This window comes from Symphalangus syndactylus, chromosome 2 (assembly GCF_028878055.3).
Source record: "Symphalangus syndactylus isolate Jambi chromosome 2, NHGRI_mSymSyn1-v2.1_pri, whole genome shotgun sequence".
Lineage (NCBI taxonomy): Eukaryota > Metazoa > Chordata > Mammalia > Primates > Hylobatidae > Symphalangus > Symphalangus syndactylus.
In genome coordinates, this window is record NC_072424.2 from 64,677,631 (window position 1) to 64,683,310 (window position 5,680).

A 5,680-nucleotide genomic window follows, 5' to 3' on the forward strand; every position below is an offset into this window, starting at 1 on the left:
CAAAATCCCTGATGAACATAGATGCTAAAATCCTTAACAAAACACTAGCTAACCGAATCCAACAACATATCAAAAAGAATCCGCCATGATCAAGTGGGTTTCATACCAGGGATGCAGGGATGGTTTAACATATGCAAGTCAATAAATGTGATACTCCACATAAACAGAATTTTTTTAAAATCACATGATCATCTCAATAAATGCAGAAAAAGCATTCAACAAAATCCAGCATCCCTTATGATTAAAACTCTCAGCAAAATTGACATACAAGAAACACCTCAACATAATAAAAGCCATCTATGACAAACCAACAGCCAACATTATACTGAATGGGGAAAAGTTGAAAGCATTTCCTCTGATACCTGGAACAAGATAAGGATGCCTACTCTGACCACTCCTCTTCAACTTAGTACTAGAAGTCCTAGCCAGGGCAATCAGACAACAGAAAGTAACAAAGGGCATCCAGAGTCGCCCCCTTCTGCACGGTCACGCCGAGCCAGCGCCTGGGCCTGGAACCGGGCGGCAGCCCCCCAGCTTCGCCCACCACCTCCTTACCATGGACACCCACAAAGTAAACGAGCTTCGGCCCTCTGTGAAAATGTGTAAGCAGGATCCGAGCATTCTGCACACCAAGGAAATGCGCTTCCTGAGGGAGTGGGTGGAGACCATGGGAGGTGAAGTACCACCTGCTACTCAGAAAGCTAAATAAGAAGAAAATACCAAGGAAGAAAAACCTGATAGTAAGAAGGTGGAGGAAGACTTAAAGGCAGATGAACCATCAAGTGAGGAAAGTGATCTAGAAATTGATAAAGAAGGTGTGATTGAACCAGACACTGATGCTCCCCAAGAAATGGGAGATGAAAATGCGGAGACAACGGAGGAGATGATGGATCAGGCAAATGATAAAAAAGTGGCTGCTGTCGAAGCCTTAAATGATGGTGAAATCCAGAAAGCCATTGACTTATTCACAGATGCCATCAAGCTGAATCCTCGCTTGGCCATTTTGTATGCCAAGAGGGCCAGTGTCTTCGTCAAATTACAGAAGCCAAATGCTGCCATCTGAGACTGTGACAGAGCCATTGAAATAAATGCTGATTCACCTCAGCCTTACAAGTGGCGGGGGAAAGCACACAGACTTCTAGGCCACTGGGAAGAAGCAGCCCATGATCTTGCCCTTGCCTGTAAATTGGATTATGATGAAGATGCTACGCAATGCTGAAAGAAGTTCAACCTAGGGCACAGAAAATTGCAGAACGTCAGAGAAAGTATGAGCAAAAATGTGAAGAGCGAGAGATCAAACAAAGAATAGAATGAGTTAAGAAGGCTTGAGAAGAGCATGAGAGAGCCCAGAGGGAGGAAGAAGCCAGACGACAGTCAGGAGCTCAGTATGGCTCTTTTCCAGGTGGCTTTCCTGGAGGAATGCCTGGTAATTTTCCAGGAGGAATGCCTGGAATGGGAGGGGGCATGCCTGGAATGGCCGGAATGCCCGGACTCAATAAAATTCTTTTTTTTAATTTCATTATTATTATACTTTAAGTTTTAGGGTACATGTGCATGATGTGCAGGTTTGCTACATATGTATACATGTGCCATGTTGGTGTGCTGCACCCATTAACTCGTCATTTAACATTAGGTATATCTCCTAATGCTATCCCTCCCCCCTCCCCCCATCCCGCAACAGTCCCCGGAGTGTGATGTTCCCCTTCCTGTGTCCATGTGTTCTCATTGTTCAATTCCCACCTATGAGTGAGAAGATGCGGTGTTTGGTTTTTTGTCCTTGTGACAGTTTGCTGAGAATGATGGTTTCCAGTTTCATCCGTGTCCCTACAAAGGACATGAACTCATCATTTTTCATGGCTGCATAGTATTCCATGGTGTATATGTGCCACATTTTCTTCATCCAGTCTATTCTTGTTAGACATTTGGGTTGGTTCCAAGCCTTTGCTATTCTGAATAGTGCCACAATAAACATACATGTGCATGTGTCTTTATAGCAGCATGATTTATAATCCTTTGGATATATACCCAGTAATGGGATGGCTGGGTCAAATGGTATTTCTAGTTCTAGACCACTGAGGAATCACCACACTGACTTCCACAATGGTTGAACTAGTTTACAGTCCCACCAACAGTGTAAAAGTGTTCCTATTTCTCCCCATCCTCTCCAGCACCTGTTGTTTCCTGACCTTTTAATGATTGCCATTCTAACTGGTGTGAGATGGCATCTCATTGTGGTTTTGATTTGCATTTCTCTGATGGCCAGTAATGATGAGCATTTTTTCATGTGTTTTTTGGCTGCATAAATGTCTTCTTTTGAGAAGTGTCTGTTCACCTCCTTTGCCCACTTTTTGATGGGGTTGTTTTTTTCTTGTAAATTTGTTTGAGTTCATGGTAGATTCTGGATATTAGCCCTTTGTCAGATGAGTAGGTTGTGAAAATTTTCTCCCATTTTTTAGGTTGCCTGTTCACTCTGATGGTAGTTTCTTTTGCTGTGCAGAAGCTCTTTAGTTTAATTAGATCCCATTCGTCAATTTTGGCTTTCGTTGCCATTGCTTTTGGTGTTTTAGACATGAAGTCCTTGCCCATGCCTATGTCCTGAATGGTATTGCCTAGGTTTTCTTCTAGGGTTTTTATGGTTTTAGGTCTAACATGTAAGTCTTTAATCCATCTTGAATTAATTTTTGTATAAGGTGTAAGGAAGGGATCCAGTTTCAGCTTTCTACATATGGCTAGCCAGTTTTCCCAGCACCATTTATTAAATAGGGAGTCCTTTCCCCATTGCTTGTTTTTGTCAGATTTGTCAAAGATCAGATGGTTGTAGATAGGCCGCAATATTTCTGAGGGCTCTGTTCTGTTCCATTGATCTATATCTCTATTTTGGTACCAGTACCATGCTGTTTTGGTTACTGTAGCCTTGTAGTATAGTTTGAAGTCAGGTAGCGTGATGCCTCTGGCTTTGTTCTTTTGGCTTAGGATTGACTTGGCGATGCAGGCTCTTTTTTGGTTCCATATGAACTTTAAGGTAGTTTTTCCAATTCTGTGAAGAAAGTCATTGGTAGCTTGATGGGGATGGCATTGAATCTATAAATTACCTTGGGCAGTATGGCCATTTTCATGATATTGATTCTTCCAACCCATGAGCATGGAATGTTCTTCCATTTGTTTGTATCCTCTTTTATTTCATTGAGCAGTGGTTTGTAGTTCTCCTTGAAGAGGTCCTTCACATCCCTTGTAAGTTGGATTCCTAGGTATTTTATTGTCTTTGAAGCAGTTGTGAATGGGAGTTCACTCATGATTTGGCTCTCTGTTTGTCTGTTATTGGTGTATAGGAATGCTTGTGATTTTTGCACATTGATTTTGTATCCTGAGACTTTGCTGAAGTTGCTTATCTGCTTAAGGAGATTTGGGGCTGAGATGATGGGGTTTTCTAGATAGACTATCATGTCATCTGCAAACAGGGAAAATTTGACTTCCTCTTTTCCTAATTGAATACCCTTTATTTCCTTTTCCTGCCTAATTGCCCTGGCCAGAACTTCCAACACTATGTTGAATAGGAGTGGTGAGAGAGGGCATCCCTGTCTTGTGCCAGTTTTCAAAGGGAATGCTTCCAGTTTTTGGCCATTCAGTATGATACTGGCTGTGGGTTTGTCATAGATAGCTCTTATTATTTTGAGATATGTCCCATCAATACCTAATTTATTGAGAGTTTTTAGCATGAAGGTTGTTGAATTTTGTCAAAGGCCTTTTCTGCATCTATTGAGGTAATCATGTGGTTTTTGTCTTTGGTTCTGTTTATATGATGGATTACATTTATTGATTTGCATATGTTGAACCAGCCTTGCATCCCAGGGATGAAGCCCACTTGATCATGGTGGATAAGCTTTTTGATGTGCTGCTGGATTTGGTTTGCCAGTATTTTATTGAGGATTTTTGCATCAATGTTCATTAAGGATATTGGTCTAAAATTCTCTTTTTTGGTTGTGTCTCTGCCTGCCTTTGGTATCAGGATGATGCTGGCCTCATGAAATGAGTTAGGGAGGATTCCCTCTTTTTCTATTGACTGGAATAGTTTCAGAAGGAATGGTACCAGCTCCTCCTTGTACCTCTGGTAGAATTTGGCTGTGAATCCATCTGGTCCTGCACTTTTTTTGGTTGGTAAGCTATTGATTATTGCCACAATTTCAGAGCCTGTTATTGGTCTATTCAGAGATTCAGCTCCTTCCTGGTTTAGTCTTGGGAGGGTGTATGTGTCCAGGAATTTATCCATTTCTTCTAGATTTTCTAGTTTATTTGCTTAGAGGTGTTTGTAGTATTCTCTGATGGTAGTTTGTATTTCTGTGGGATCGGTGGTGATAACCCCTTTATCATTTTTTATTGCATCTATTTGATTCTTCTCTCTTTTCTTCTTTATTAGTCTTGCTAGCAGTCTATCAATTTTGTTGATCTTTTCAAAAAACCAGCTCCTGGATTCATTAATTTTTTGAAGGGTTTTTTGTGTCTCTATTTCCTTCAGTTCTGCTCTGATTTTAGTTATTTCTAGCCTTCTGCTAGCTTTTGAATGTGTTTGCTCTTGCTTTTCTAGTTCTTTCAATTGTGATGTTAGGGTGTCAATTTTGGATCTTTCCTGCTTTCTCTTGTGGGCATTTAGTGCTATAAATTTCCCTCTACACACTGCTTTGAATGTGTCTCAGAGATTCTGGTATGTTGTGTCTTTGTTCTCGTTGGTTTCAAAGAACATCTTTATTTCTGCCTTCATTTCGTTATGTACCCAGTAGTCATTCAGGAGCAGGTTGTTCAGTTTCCATGTAGTTGAGCGGTTTTGAGTGAGTTTCTTAATCCTGAGTTCAGTTTGATTGCACTGTGGTCTGAGAGACAGTTTGTTATAATTTCTGTTCTTTTACATTTGCTGAGGAGTGCTTTACTTCCAACTATGTGGTCAATTTTGGAATAGGTGTGGTGTGGTGCTGAAAAAAACGTATATTCTGTTGATTTGGGGTGGAGAGTTCTGTAGATGTCTATTAGGTCCACTTTGTGCAGAGCTGAGGTCAATTTCTGGGTATCTTTGTTAACTTTCTGTTAGACTCCCACACAATAATAATGGAAGACTTTAACACCCCACTGTCAACATTAGACAGATCAACGGGACTCAATGAAATTCTTAGTGATCCAGAGGTTCTTGCAGCCATGCAGGATCCAGAAGTTATGGTGGCCTTCCAGGATGTGGCTCAGAACCCAGCAAATATGTCAAAATACCAGAGCAACCCAAAGATTATGAATCTTATCAGTAAATTGTCAGCCAAATTTGGAGGTCAAGCGTAATGCCCTTCTGATAAATAGAGCCCTTGCTGAAGGAAAAGCAACCTAGATCACCTTATGGATGTTGCAATAATACAAACCAATGTACCTCTGACCTTCTCATCAAGAGAGCTGGGGTGCTTTGAAGATAATCCCTACCCCTCTCCCCCAAATGCAGCTGAAGCATTTTACAGTGGTTTGCTATTAGGGTATTCATTCAGATAATGTTTTCCTACTAGGAATTACAAACTTTAAACACTTTTTAAATCTTCAAAATATTTAAAACAAATTTAAAGGGTCTGTTAATTCTTATATTTTTCTTTACTAATCATTTTGGATTTTTTTTCTTTGAATTATTGGGCAGGGAAGATACTTATGTATGGAA

The 5,680-nt window shown here is 40.6% G+C and overlaps 1 pseudogene; it reads left to right on the forward strand.

The window, feature by feature from the left end:
• Positions 1-541: 541 nt before the first annotated feature.
• On the forward strand, positions 542-5,354 carry LOC129470359 (hsc70-interacting protein-like; annotated as a pseudogene).
• The last annotated feature ends 326 nt before the right edge of the window (positions 5,355-5,680 follow it).